The 15,835-nt window shown below is 44.4% G+C and overlaps 1 non-coding gene across 1 annotated transcript; it reads right to left on the bottom strand.

Moving 5' to 3' along the window:
* Positions 1-12,108: 12,108 nt before the first annotated feature.
* On the bottom strand, positions 12,109-12,180 carry trnam-cau (transfer RNA methionine (anticodon CAU)). The gene has a single exon. It is a non-coding gene; the product is annotated as a tRNA-Met (tRNA).
* Between the last annotated feature and the right edge of the window lie 3,655 nt (positions 12,181-15,835).

Raw genomic sequence — 15,835 nt, 5'->3', positions numbered from 1 at the left:
ACGATAAAGGGAAAAACAAAAGGCTGTCTAATAAACCTATCGCTTTTAATTCAGAAATTGTAGTTTATGTAACAATCTTAAGCCATAACTAATGAGGGTGTGTTGGATGGGGGCAGGCGTGGTGGATACTGCAAGTAAATTCGTAGCAGAAAATCCATGTAGGGTTTCCGAATCTTATCAAATTTTTCTGGTTGATTTTGTAAATTATACGTTATTCTCTCTAATGGTATACAATTTAATAATTCCGGCCGCCATCTATTCAACCCCACGCGATCACCAGATTAGTGATTCTATCGATCGATTTCTTTCCTATTGCTATTGCCAAACGTAAAAAATAATTTTGATAGATATCTAACTTCAAAAAACATTTTCTGGGATCCTCCAAAATTTGCGTCTTCAAAACTCGACCCAATAAAATTCTTATATCCTTCCCAAACTTACCTAACTTTTCACATTGCCAGTCAGCATCCAGGAAATATCCTACTTCTTTATTACATCTAAAACATTGAACAAAATAACAATTCAAGTGAAATACACACAATTTGTATGGAGTTTAATATAACTGATGTAAAAAATGTATTGCACCATTTGATATCTAACATTAATTGTATTAGTTGAACTTTTGATCCTTTACATTCTCATTGGAAGACCACAGTCAGTACAAATTGCAAACAAGGTCACCTCCCCACTGATTATCCACACAGGTGTACTCTCAGGATGTGTGCTTAGCCGACTGCTCTACTCATTATAAACCCATGACCATGTGGCGAGGCACAATTCCATTGCTATCTACACGGTTGCCGATAACCTCATAATTGTTGGGAGAATTACAAATGTTAATGAGGAATCGTACAGGAGGGACATGGATAAACTGGTTGAATGCGTAACATCAACAACCTTTCATTGCTTGTCACCAAAACAAAGGAGACGAATGTGGACACCTGGCTAAAGTCAGCAGAACATGACCCAGTCCTCATGGAGGGCTCAAGAGTGCAGGTCTTCAAGAACCTCCAATTCCTGAGTGTTAACATCTCCTAAGATCTGTCCTGGAGCCTTCATGTTGGTGCATTCACAAAGAAGTCCCACTAGTGTCTACACTGTTTGAGGAGGCTAACGAAATTTGGGATGTCATCGAAGACACTCGTTACCCTCCATAGGTGCACTGTGGAGAGAATTATGGCTGGTTGTATCACTACCTGGGATGGAAGTGCCACCTCTCAGGAAAAGAATAAATCAAGAGGGTGGTTAATTGAACCTGTGATTCCACAAGCACCAGAATTCACTCCATCAACAACATCTACATGAGGCACAGTCTTAAAAAAGAAGCCTCTATCATCAAAAACACCCACAACCTAGACCATAATCTCTTCACTCTGCTACCATTGGGGGATAGGTACTGGAGCCCTAGGACGAGCAGTCAATGCCACAAGGACAGCTTCTTCCCCGATGCCATCAGATCCTTCAATAATCAATGAGCCAAAGACACGGCCTTGCTTTTTGGTCCACTATTATTTTCTCTTTGTATACTAATGTTGTAGATGGTTATAACGTGAATGTTTGCACTGTTAGGCTGCCCCAAATCATAGAATTTCATAACTTGTTCTGGACAATAAGTTCTGATTCTGAATCTGAAAAGCAACGAAAGATATCTTCACAAAAAGTGGAAAGAGAGACTGAGACCAAAAGATACGTAAGAAAGAACTGAGTCCAGCAGGAGGCTCATTGCACATTTGGTCGGAGGACTTTTCCACACCCGGCAGATGGTCCAATCCACATCCGGCAGGAGGTTCGTTCTTTTTGTGTTTCTTTTCCAATATTTTCATTGTCCTTTATGAAAACAGGAAACAAATAGACCCCTTTAATCAATGGAAATATATAAAAAGGAATATGCAGGTAAAAATCAGTTGTATAATAGAAATCAATCTATTATATATAGCCACAATATTATAACATGCAAACAAAAATAAAAGTGGGAAACTCTTGAACAACTATAACATTAGGCTCATGGGAAAAGATTTTTATAAATCAACATTATACTATACTCCAAATTCCTTCTCCTTCCCTTCTGAGGATCTCCTGTTAGTGCATAACACTTGCACTTGCATTGAAGGAAAACATATCCTCACTAAGCAAGGTCCAAGTGATCTTATAAGTTTGGAAATTAATGAATAAATGGCCCAATAAACGTAGAAAGCTTCAATGTGATTCAGGTGAGCAACACCGGATTTTATGCAAAGTTAGGCTCTCCACCATATCAGATAGTGAGTATTTGAAGGAGGGACAGCATCTTTCTGTCTCATCAACATTGAAAGTCTAGCAACAAGGGAGGAAAAAGAGACCACATGTCATTGAGACGTCGTTAAATTCAAATGGGTCGACTCTGTTGATCCAAAGATGGCAATTATTGGATGAGGTATCAGATTGACACTGAGAACTAAAGCTTCTCTTTATCACCTGTATCTTGTCCTTCAATGCCATTATTCCCTTCGTGCTGGTCAAGCAGCAACGAACTCTAGCCCTCTGTACCCAACTCTGTAACTGGATCCTTGACTTTCTTATCGGAAGACCACAGTCAGTACGAATTGGAAACAATGTCTCCTCCCCACTGATTCTCAACTCAGACGCACTCCAAGGATGTGTTTAGCGCACTGCTCTACTCATTATAAACCCATGACTGGGTTGTGAGACACAATTCCATTGCTATCCACAATTGTTGGTAGAATTACAAATGTTAATGAGGAAGCGTGAGGAGGGACATGGATAAGCTGGGTTAATGTGTAACAACAAACTTCCCTCAATGTTACCAAAACAGGGGGAGGGGAAGTCACGTGATGAAGTAGTGTCTGTTCGGGGAAAACCAGACCTCTACAGAGAAAAGGTAAAAAGAAGAAAAAAACAAAGATGAATAAAGAAAACTTAGAGAAGCTGCAAGATAAATTAAGCAAGAAGATGCAGAAGATGGCTCCAAAGAAGGAGAAGATGAGAGCAACAGAAAGAGGAAAAGAAAGAAACACACCAGAACGAAAAGAGGAAGCCCTTACCTGCACACGGGAGCAGGGAGCTCCCATCAAGAAGATTCAGGATTGTTTTGAAAAGGGACAGTTTCTTTCTTTCAATCATTTGAGGGGAAAATATGGAGCACCTGTAAATTCTTTATTTGTGTATTATCAACTTTGAGCTTTGAGAAGGGATAATTAGGGAAAGGATATGAGTTTACCTGGCTTAATTAAGTTTGAATCTTTGATTTCTTTTGAACCAAAAAGGGCCTTTATTTCAGATATTTATAGGTTGTTACAAAAGAATACAGAAAAGCCAAATTTGAAGAGATCTAGAAATAAATGTGAAAGTGATTTATCTCATGATATACCCCAGGAAAATTGGGAGGTTGTGTGTTGTGAAGGGATAACTAAATTGACCAATGTAAGGTTTGGTTAATTATAATGTTCGTCATCTGTTGGATCGGATTCCTGAGAAATTGAAAAAATATGGATTTAGTGATTCGATTTGTGCTTTAGATGTGGGTTGAATATTTGAACTTTTTTCATGTTGTCTAGTCTTGTGATAAGGTACAACCATTTGGGGAAATATTGGGGTATTTTTTAAGAAATTATTTAAGATTAAATTATCGTTAGACCAAAATAATTTTTTGTTGGGTTATATGGTTTCTTTGACTGGTTTGGGGTTGGACAAGTTTCAGATTGCTTTTGTTCGTTTAGCATGATTAGTGGCAGGGAAATGTGTAGCTATTACTTGGAAATATAATGTAGAAATTAATATAACTCATTGGCAAAATGAATTGAGATCTTGAACAGGTATTATATGGAGAAAATAACTGTTTACTGGCCCCCTCTCTTGGCTGCGCACATGTCAGACCAGATATAAACTCCGCTTTCCCAACTTACCTGAAGATCATTGCAGAAACCGGCTGTTAACTTAAGCTAATAAAAACGTGTTATCACTCCTCGCAAGTCTCTGAGCTTGAAAAAAGTGCTGGCACCCCCCCCCCACCTAAATCTAAGCCCCTCATAATCCTACATACTTCTATTAAATCACCTCTCATCCTTCATCACTCCAAAGAGAAAATCCCTAGTTCTGTCAACCTTGCATCTTACGACATGTTCTCCAATCCAGGCAGCATCCTGGTGAATCTCCTCTGCACCCTCTCTAAGGCATCCTTATCCATTCTGTAATGAGGTGACCAGAATTGTACGTAATGCCCCATGGGTGGTCTAACCAGAGTTTAATGACTTTTGGGCTTCTCCCCCTTCTCTGTCCCCTTGTCAGGACGATTCACAAGTGAGAGATCACAGATTTGAGGATCCACCGTTACCAGACAACTGAGCCTTTCAATCATGAAGTGATGTTGAACAAGAAAGTTGCAGACTTTGTGATTGTTATAAAGAAACAAATGTGCTGGAAAAACATAGCAGCACAGACCAACAGGTGACCATAAGATATAGCAGCAGAAGTAGGTCATTTAGCCCATCGAGTCCATCCCGCCATCCATCTTGAGCTGATCCATTCTCCCACTCAGCCCCACCCCCTGCCTTCTCACTATAACCTTTCACAATTAAAAAAAAATTAGACATTCAGCATGGTAACAGTACATTTTACCGGACGAGTCCGTCTCACCCAATTTACACCCCATTAACATTGAAACTCCGATATTTAGGCACAGAGCACGGTAACAGGCCCATTCGACACACGAGCCGTTCCGCCCAAATACACCTATTACAGGATATGTCTTTAATAGAGATAGATTGAGGGGTTTGGCTTAAGTTACACTTCACGAACTGAGTAACACTTCACAAAAGACATCGCATTTAAAATGCAACAAATTTGCTGAAGTGGGACATTGTGTCACCAGGGAGTTTGCAGAGACATTGGAACTTCCAGGAGATAACTTGAACAGGAGGGTCAAATGGAACATAAATTTGATCATGTCCAGGCTCAGATACTGATAATATCCTTCGAAAATCGCGTTTGGACCCTATAACAGGTCACTTGGTTTTTACAAGAAAGGAGGAAAAAACCGACAGATGCTTTCCCTTTGGAGGAGTTAGTTAAAGAGAGAGAGAGAGAGAGAGAAAGAGAGAGTGAGAGAGAGAGAGAGAGACGGAGAGAGAGGTCAGTTCTATAGATTCAGTTGGGGCTGCAAAATAACAATCTGGCAGCTTGTATAAAAACACCATTTTGAAGACGGCTTCTTAGTTCTGAGTTCAGCCTGTTCAAATGATTTGTTGGAAAAAGAGATTATCATTTACAAAACCCATGATGTGTTAAGTTTCTTCGGAAAGGCACTGAAGTGGCTGATTGGAGGAAATCAATTTGTGTGTGTGCAACGAGCAAAAAATCTCTCTCTGAAATCAACAAGAAACATCCTGAGTGTAAGCAATTTAACATTAAGCACCAGAGCCTGGTGGAAATTATAAATATTGAATTCTGTGCACAGTTTAAGAATTGCCTGATACCAGTGAACATGGAGAAGTGAAAAATGAATAATTGGACAGTGAACCAGAGAAATTTCCTAAACATGTACCCATTACATACACGTGTGCTTAGAACTAGAAGGGGGTTAATTTAGGATAAGTTAATAGTAATAAGTTTTAGATTGATATTGCTGTTATGTTTAAAGAATATTAAAAGCAACTTTTGTTCCCATTGTCTTAGTGAATTTCTATTGCTGCTGGGTTTTGGGGTCCTCTGGGCTCATAACACATCCAATTAAGCTCCACCCTGGTACATTTTGAATGGTGGGAGGAAACTGGAGCACCCGGAGGGTCCCTACACAGACACGGGGAGAACAACCAAACACCTTACAGACAGAGGTGATTCGAAGACCAGACCCCGTCTCTGACGCGGTAAGAGTGTTGAAATAACAACTACGTTAGTTAATAACCACTTCCCAAATATGTCACCCGTCTATATGAACCAAGTCCATATCCCTTCATCCCCCTCTCATCCATGTACCTGTCCAAATTTTTCTTCAATGTCAAAATCAAGCCGGCATTCAACACTTCAGCTGGCAGCTCGTTCCACACTCCCACCACTCTCTGCGGAAAGAAGTTCACCTGAAATTTCCCTTTCAACATTTCACCTTTCATCCTTGACCCATGCCCTCGGGTTCTTGTGTCACCTAAACTCAATGGATAAAAAGCCTGCTTGCATTTATTCCATTTACACCACACATAATTCTATGTCCATGTAAGCAGAGTGGTGCAGTGGAAGTGTGCTGGGCCCATAACCCAGAGGTTAATGGATAAAAACCATCCTTTGCTAGATATTCTTTGGGAATAATGATTAGTGCAATTCTTTTACATCGCCAGGGAGTGGGTGCAGGGTTGAAATCACGTGGTGTCTGTAAGGAGTTTGTACGTTCTCCCTGAGTTTCCTCCGGGGACTCTTGTTTCCTCACACCATACGAAATTTACTGGGGGTGGAGGCACAGATCCATGGGCCAAAATAGCTTGTTGCCGTGCTTTACATCTAGCTCTATCAGCCTGAATTGTCGACTGCTTTTTACAACCGATGCAGGCTGCAGGTCCTGCTGGGTTTCCCCAGTGTGTCACTGGAGTGCAAACATTTGGAGGAGTTCTGCTCCACCTACTGGGATATTATGGTACTCCAGGACCATGGCTGATTGAAAGGTTGTGCCAAATAGTTCTTTCCATGTTAAATTTTAAATATAAATATTCAAATTTAGACATTTTAAAATCAAGACAGCATTCACCACTTTAGATCGCAGCTCGTTCCACACTCCCACCCCTCTAAGCAGGAAGAAGTTCCCACGAATGTTCCCTTTCAACACTTCACCTTTTACCCTTCACCAATTCCCTCTTGTTCTTGTGTCACCTAAACTCAATGGATAAAAAACCTGCTTGCATTTATTACATCTATACCGCTCATAATTATTTTTCCATGAAAGCAGAGTGGCGCAACAGAAGCACGTTGTGCCCATAACCCAGAGGTCGATGAATCGAAACCATCCTCTGCTAGATATTCTTTGGGAGCCACTGCTAAACCAACCGTGGCCATTTGGCACAACCTTTCAATCAGCCATGGTCCTGCAGTACCATAACAGCCCAGCAGGGGGTGCATAACTCCACCAAAGGTTTACGCTACAGTGACCCATCACACTTCCACTGTGCCACAGGATTTTCAACTGGCTGAACTCAGAACCCACAACCCGTCTTCAAAATGGGGTTTTTCAACAAGCTGCCAGCCCCGTACTCACCCACCAGCTGCCCCAGCCCTTCAGTCCTGTGCCGGAGGGCTGTCAAGCAGCTAGGAGGGGGTTGTCAGGCAATGAAGAGTGGACTGTCAGGCAGCGAAGAGGGGGCTGTCAGGCAGCGGGTAGGAAGTTGTCAGGCAGCTGGGAGGTGAGCTGCCAAACACTGCCCCTGTTGGACTCTGGAGCCGGTGTTTGCTTTGTGGACCCACTCCCCATTTCAGATCTTTCAGATTGCAGATCACCTCCTGCAGCGCTGCCACCCAAATGTCTCCTCACAGTCCCTTGCAGCCTGCTCCGGAGCCACATTCACCAGGCGATTCCACCTGAAAGCAGATAATGTCCCACTTCAGCAAAGCTGTTGCATTTTAAATGCGATGTCTTTAGTTTCTCAGTTTGTGGAGTAACTTAAACCAAACACCCAGAATCTCTATTAAAGACGTATTTAAGTCTCAGTTATTCTAACCTATCCTGTAACAGGTGTAATTGTGCCACACGGGCTCATGGGCCGAAAGGGCTGGTTACCGAGCTGTTTGTCTAAATGTAAATAGTTAAATATAAAATTTAACTTAGAAACTAATCAGGTTCAACCTTTCAATCAGCTGTGGTCCTGCAGTACATATCAACCCAGTAGGGAGTGCAGAACTCCACCAAAGGTTTATACGACAGTGACCCTCCCCACACTGGGGAAACCCAGCAGGTCCCGCAGCCTCCATCGGAAGTAAAACCCAGTCGACGATTCAGGCTGATGCATTTCTATCGCTGCCGCGTTTTTTATTCAAAGTCAATTTTCAGTGTCAATTCTTTAATATAAGAGGAGGCTGGATATATGCATGGATAGGAGGGGGTTGGAGAGTTATGGTTGGAGAATAGGCAGGGGGATCGAGCGGAGTTGTTTGAGTGAACCGGCGTAAAAGTGTTGAGATGGCCTTTTTCCATGCTATATGCCATATGTGGTTATATGGTTTTGGTTACATATTGGCTCATAACACACAAAATTAACTTACAGCCCTGGTACGTTTTGAATGGTGGGAGGAAACTGGAGCATCCGATGGATCCCTACACAGACACGGGGAGAACGTACAAACATCTTACAGAGAGTGGCAATTCGAAACCCAGGCCCAGTCTCTGCCGCTGTAAGAGTGTTAAACTAACTGCTACGCTAAACGTTCAACCCCAGTCCATATGAACCCAGTCCGTATACAATCAACCCAATCTCATCCAGGAACCTGTCCAAAATTTTATTTAATATTAAAATCAAGCCGGCATTCACCACTTCAGCTGGAAGCTCATTCCACACTCCCACCCCTCTATGCGGGAAGAAGTTCAGCCGAAAGTTCCCTTTAAACAATTCAACTTTCACCCTTGACTGATGCCCCCTGGTTCTTGTTGCACCTAAACTCAATGGATAAAAAGCCTGCTTGCATTTATTGCATCTGGACCACTCATAATTATATCTCTATGTAAGCAGAGTGGCGCAGCGGAAGCGTGCTGGGCCCATAACCCAGAGGTCGATGGATTGAAACCATCCTCTGCTAGATATGCTTTGGGACTCTTGGTTGGTGTAGTAGTTGGCATCCTCTTTTACAGCGCCATAAATTGGGCCCAGGGTTCAAATCAGGCGGTGTCTGTAAGAAGTTTGCACGTTCTCCCCGTGTTTATGTGAGTTTTCTCCTGGGGCTCCGGTTTCAAAACATTAAATTGTGTGGCACAGACTCGTGGGCCAAAAGAGCCTGTTACCGCACTGTACATTTCAATCTATCAGCCTGAATCGTCGACAGCCTTTTACTTCCGATGGAGGCTGCGGGACCTGCTGGATTTCCCGAGTGTGTGGAGGGTCACTGTCGTCTAAACCTTTGGTGGAGATCTGCTCCCCCTACTGGGCCCATACGGTACTGCAGGGCCACAGCTGATTGAAAGGTTGAACCTGATTAGTTGTTTCTCAATTAAATTTTATATTTAACTATTTACATTTAGACAAACAGCTCGATAACCGGCCCTTTCTACCCATGAGCCCGTTCTGCACAATTACACCTGTTACAGGATAGGTTAGAATAATTAAAACTAAAATACGTCTTTAATATAGATTGTGGGAGTTTGGTTTAAGTTACACCATAAACTGAGAAACAAAAGACATCGCACTTAAAATGCAACAGCTTTGTTGAAGTGGGACATTAGCTGCTTTCAGGTGGAATCGGCCTGGCGAATGCGGCTCCGGAGCAGGCTGCAAGGGTCTGTGAAGAGACATTTGGGTGGCAACGCTGCAGGAGGTGATCTGCATTCTGAAAGATCTGACATGGGGAGAGGGTCCACAAAGCAAACACGGACTGTAGAGTCCGACAGGGACAGAATTTAGCAGCTCACCTCCCTGCTGCCTGACAGCCTCCTAACTGCTGCCTGACAACCCTCTCTTCACCACCTGACAGTCCCCTCTTCACTGCCTGACATCCCCCTCCTTGCTGCTTGACAGCCCTCCGGCGCAGGACTGAAGGACTGGGGCGGCATGTGGGTGAGTACGGGGCTGGCAGCTTGTTGACAAACCCCATTCTGAATACGGGTTGTGGGTTCTGAGTTAAGCCTGTTCAACACCTTTATAGTCCTCACAAGAGGAAGTGCCTGGTTGGAGTGTTTCTCTTGAAATAATGGAAACAAGAGGAACTCTTTGCTGACCTGCAAGTAGAGGTTTTCATTTGCAAAACCCATGATGAAGCAAGTTACTTCGGCAAGAGATTGAAGTGGCTGATTGGAGGAAATCAGTTTGTGTGTGTCCGAGCAATAAAACTCTGAAATCAACAAGAACCTTCCTGAGCGATAACCACTTAACTTTAAGCTCCAGAGCCTGGTGGAAATGATAAAAGTTGAATTCTGTCTACAGCATGAGAATTGCCTGATACCGGTGAACTTGGAGAAGTGAAAAGTGAATGATTGGACAGTGAACCAGAGAACTTTCCTGAACATGTACCCATTACATAAATGTAAGCTTAGAGCTTGTTCAAGTAACCATTGTCTTGATGCATTTCTATTGCTGCTGGGTTTCAGAGTCGTTCTTTAATTTAAGAGGAGAATGGATATATCCATGGATAGGAGGGGGTTGGAATGTTATGGGCGGAGAATAGGTAGGGGGATCGAGCGGAGTTGTTTGAGTGAACCGGCATAGAAGGGCTGAGATGGCCTTTTTCCATGACATATGCCATATGTGATTATATGGTTTTGGTGACCTATTGGCTCATAACACACAAAATTAACTTACAGCCCTGGTACCTTTTGAATGGTGGGAGGAAACTGGAGCACCCAATGGATTCCTACACAGACATGGGGAGAACGTACAAACATGTTACAGAGAGTGGCAATTAGGAACCCATGCCCAGTCTCTGCCGCTCTAAGAGTGTTACACTAACTGCTGCGCTAAACGTTCAACCCCTGTCCATATGAACTCAGTCCGTATCCAATCAACCCAATCTCATCCAGGGACCTGTCCAAACTTTTAGTAAATATTAAAATCAAGCCGGCATTCACCACTTCAGCTGGCAGCTCGTTCCACACTCCCACCCCTCTATGCTGGATGATGTTCCCCCGAATGTTCCCTTTCAACACTTCACCTTTCACCCTTGACCCATGCTCTCTGGTTCTTGTCTCACCTAAACTCAATGGATAAAAAACCTGCTTGCGTTTATTGCATCTATACCGCTCCTAATTATTTTTCCATGGAAGCAGAGTGGCACAACAGAAGCACGTTGTGCCCATAACCCAGAGGTCGATGAATCGAAACCATCCTCTGCTAGATATTCTTTGGGAGCCACTGCTAAACCAATCGTGGGCATTAGGCACAACCTTTCAATCAGCCATGGTCCTGCAGTTTCAACTGGCTGAACTCAGAACCCACAACCCGTCTTCAAAATGTGTTTTTTCAACAAGCTGCCAGCCCCGTACTCACTCACCAGCCGCCCCAGCCCTTCAGTCCTGTGCCCGAGGGCTGTCAAGCAGCTAGGAGGGGGTTGTCAGGCAATGAAGAGTGGACTGTCAGGCAGCGAAGAGGGGGCTGTCAGGCAGCGGGTAGGAAGTTGTCAGGCAGCTGGGAGGTGAGCTGCCAAACACTGCCCCTGTTGGACTCTGGAGCCGGTGATTGCTTTGTGGACCCTCTCCCTATTTCAGATCTTTCAGATTGCAGATCACCTCATGCAGCGCTGCCACCCAAATGTCACTTCACAGGCCCTTGCAGCCTGCTCCGGAGCCACATTCACCAGGCGATTCCACCTGAAAGCAGATAATGTCCCACTTCAGCAAAGCTGTTGCATTTTAAATGCGATGTCTTTAGTTTCTCAGTTTGTGGAGTAACTTAAACCAAACTTCAAGAATCTCAATTAAAGACGTATTTAAGTCTCAGTTATTCTAACCTATCCTGTAACAGGTGTAGTTGTGCAGCACGGGCTCATGGGTCGAAAGGGCCGGTTATCGAGCTGTTTGTCTAAATGTAAGTAGTTAAATATAAAATTTAACTAAAAAACAACTAATCAGGTTCAACCTTTCAATCAACTGTGGCCCTGCAGTACCGTATCAGCCCAGTAGGGGGAGCAGAACTCCACCAAAGGTTGATACGACAGTGACCCTCCACACACTGGGGAAACCCAGCAGGTCCCGCAGCCTCCATCGGAAGTAAAAGGCTGTCGACGATTCAGGCTGATAGGTTTAGACGTACAGTGCGGTAACAGTCTCTTTCGGCCCATGAGTCTGTTCCACACAATTTAACGTTTTGAAACCGGAGCCCCGGGGGAAAACCTGCACAAACACGGGGAGCACTTGATTTGAACCCTGGGCCCAATTGCTGGCGCTGTAAAAGAGGGTGCCAACTGCTACACCATCCAAGGCTCCCAAAGAATATCTAGCAGAGGATGGTTTCGATCCATCGACCTCTGGGTTATGGGCCCAGCACGCTTCCGCTGCGCCACTCTGCTTACGTGGATACAGAATTATGAGTGGTCCAGATGCAATAAATGCAAGCAGGCTTTTTATCCATTGAGTTATCCATTGCAGCGCTGGCACAAGAACCAGAGGGCATGGGACAAGTGTGAAAGGTGAATTGTTGATAGGTAACATTCGGAGGAACTTCATCCCGCATAGAGGGGTGGGATTGTGGAACGAGCTTCCAGCTGAAGTGGTGAATGCTGGCTTGATTTTAATATTTAATAAAAGTTTGGACAGGTCCCTGGATGAGATTGGGTTGATTGGATACGGACTGGGTTTATACAGACTGTAGTTGAACGGTTAGAGCAGCAGTTAGTGTAACACTCTTAGAGCGGCAGAGAATGGGCCTGGGTTCCGAATTGCCACTCTCTGTAAGATGTTTGTACGTTCTCCCAGTGTCTGTGTAGGGATCCATCGGATGCTCCAGTTTCCTCCCACTATTCAAAATGTACCACGGTTGTAAGTTACTTTTGTGTGTTATGAGCCAATAGGTCAATATAATCACATATGGCATATGGCATGGAAAAAGGCCATCTCAACACTTCTATGCCGGTTCACTCAAACCACTCTTCTCGATCCCCCTCCCTATTCTCCACCCATAACCCTCCAACCCCCTCCTATCCATGCATATATCCAGCCTCTTCTTATATTAATGAATTGACACTGAAAATTGACTTTGAATAAAAAACCCAGCAGCGATAGAAATGCATCAGCCTGAATCGTCGACTGGGTTTTACTTCCGATGGAGGCTGCGGGACCTGCTGGGTTTCCCCAGTGTGTGGAGGGTCACTGTCGTATCAACCTTTAGTGGAGTTCTGCTCCCCCTTCTGGGCTGATACGGTACTGCAGGGCCACAGCTGATTGAAAGGTTGAACCTGATTAGTTGTTTCTAAGTTAAATTTTATATTTAACTATTTACATTTAGACATACAGCTCGGTAACCGGCCCTTTCGACCCATTTGCCCGTGCTGCACAATTACACCTGTTACAGGATAGGTTAGAATAACTGATACTAAAATACGTCTTTAATAGAGATTATGGGAGTTTGGTTTCAGTTACTCCATAAACTGAGAAACAAAAAACATCGCATTTAAAATGCAACATACTTGCTGAAGTGGGACATTAGCTGCTTTCAGGTGGAATTGCCTGGAGAATGTGGCTCCGGAGCAGGCTGCAAGGGCCTGTGAGGAGACATTTGGGTGCCAGCGCTGCAGGTGATCTGCAATCAGAAAGATCTGAAATGGGGAGTGGGTCCACAAAGCAAACATCGGCTCCAGTGTCCGACAGGGGCAGCGTTTGGCAGCTAACCTCCCTGCTGCCTGACAGCCTCCTACCAGCTGCCTGACAGTCCCCTCTTCGCTGCCTGACAGTCCCCTCTTCGCTGCCTGACAACCCCTCCTAGCTGCTTGACAGCCATCCGGCGCACGACTGAAGGGCTGGGGCGGCATGTGGGTGAGTACGGGGCTGGCATCTTGTTTGCAAACCTCATTTTGAAGACGGGTTGTGGGTTCTGAGTTAAGCCTGTTCAACACCTTTATAGTCCTTACAAGAGGAAGTGCCTGGCTGGAGTGTTTCTCTTGAAATAATGGAAACAAGAGGAACTCTTTGCTGATCTGGAAGAAGAGGTTTTCATTTAAAAACCCAAGTTTCTTCGACAAGAGTTTGAAGTGGCTGATTGGAGGAAATTAGTTTGTGTGTGTCCAACGAGAAATAAAACTCTCTCTGAAATCACCAAGAACGTTCCTGAATGGTAACCACTTAACGTTAAGCTCCAGAGCCTGGTGGAAATAATAAAGGTTGAATTCTGTCTACAGTATGAGAATTGCCTGATACTGGTGAACTGGAAGAAGTGAAAAGGAAATGATTGGACAGTGAACCAGAGAACTTTCCCGAACATGTACCCATTACATAAATGTGAGCTTAGAGCTTGTTCAAGTAACCATTGTCTTGATAAATTTCTATTTCTGCTGGGTTTCAGAGTCGTTCTTTAATTTAAGAGGAGGATGGATATATCCATGGATGGGAGTGGGTTGGAGGGTTATGGGCAGAGAATAGGTAGGGGGATCGAGCGGAGTTGTTTGAGTGAACCGGCATAGAAGGGCTGAGATGGCCTTTTTCCATGCCATAAACTGTATGTGAATATATGGTTTTGGTGACCTATTGGCTCATAACACACAAAATTAACTTACAGCCCTGGTACCTTTTGAATGGAGGGAGGATACTGGAGCACCCAATGGATCCCTACACACATGGGGAGAACGAACAAACATCTAACAGAGAGTGGCAATTCGGAACCCAGGCACAGTCTCTGCCGCTGTAAGAGTGTTACACTAACTGCTGCGCTAAACGTTCAACCCCAGTCCATATGAACCCAGTCCGTATCCAATCAACCCAATCTCATCCAGGAACCTGTCCAAAATTTTATTTAATATTAAAATCAAGCCAGCATTCACCACTTCAGCTGGAAGCTCGTTCCACACTCCCACCCCTCTATGCGGGAAGAAGTTCAGCCGAAAGTTCCCTTTAAACATTTCACCTTTCACCCTTGACTCATGCCCCCTGGTTCTTGCCTCACCTAAACTCAATGGATAAAAAGCCTGCTTGCATTTATTGCATCTATACCGCTCATAATTATTTTTCCATGAAAGCAGAGTGGCGCAACAGAAGCACGTTGTGCCCATAACCCAGAGGTCGATGAATCAAAACCATCCTCTGCTCGATATTCTTTGGGAGCCACTGCAAACCAACCGTGGCCATTTGGCACAACCTTTCAATCAGCCATGGTCCTGCAGTACCATAACAGCCCAGCAGGGGGTGCATAACTCCACCAAAGGTTTACGCTACAATGACCCATCACACTTCCACTGTGCCACAGGATTTTCAACAGGCTGAACTCAGAACCCACAACCCGTCTTCAAAATGGGGTTTTTCAACAAGCTGCCAGCCACGTACTCACCCACCAGCTGCCCCAGCCCTTCAGTCCTGTGCCGGAGGGCTGTCAAGCAGCTAGGAGGGGGTTGTCAAGCAATGAAGAGTGGACTGTCAGGCAGCGAAGAGGGGGCTGTCAGGCAGCGGGTAGGAAGTTGTCAGGCAGCTGGGAGGTGAGCTGCCAAACACTGCCCCTGTTGGACTCTGGAGCCGGTGTTTGCTTTGTGGACCCACTCCCCATTTCAGATCTTTCAGATTGCAGATCACCTCCTGCAGCGCTGCCACACAAATGTCTCTTCACAGTCCCTTGCAGCCTGCTCTGGAGCCACATTCACCAGGCGATTCCACCTGAAAGCAGATAATGTCCCACTTCAGCAAAGCTGTTGCATTTTAAATGCGATGTTTGTGGAGTAACTTAAACCAAACTCCCACAATCTCTTTTAAAGACGTATTTTAGTCTTAATTATTCTAACCTATCCTGTAACAGGTGTAATTGTGCGACACGGGCTCAGGGGTAGAAAGGGCCGGTTATCGAGCTGTTTGTCTAAATGTAAATAGTTAAATATCAAATTTAACTTAGAAACAACTAATCAGGTTCAACCTTTCAATCAGCTGTGGTCCTGCAGTACCGTATCAGCCCAGTAGGGAGTGCAGAACTCCACCAAAGGTTTATACGACAGTGTCCCTCCAAACACTGGGGAAACCCAGCAGGTCCCG

Source organism: Narcine bancroftii, chromosome 4 (assembly GCF_036971445.1).
Source record: "Narcine bancroftii isolate sNarBan1 chromosome 4, sNarBan1.hap1, whole genome shotgun sequence".
NCBI classification, from domain to species: domain Eukaryota; kingdom Metazoa; phylum Chordata; class Chondrichthyes; order Torpediniformes; family Narcinidae; genus Narcine; species Narcine bancroftii.
The sequence above is the reverse complement of the archived record's forward strand: the minus strand, read 5'-3'. Positions and strand labels throughout refer to the sequence as shown.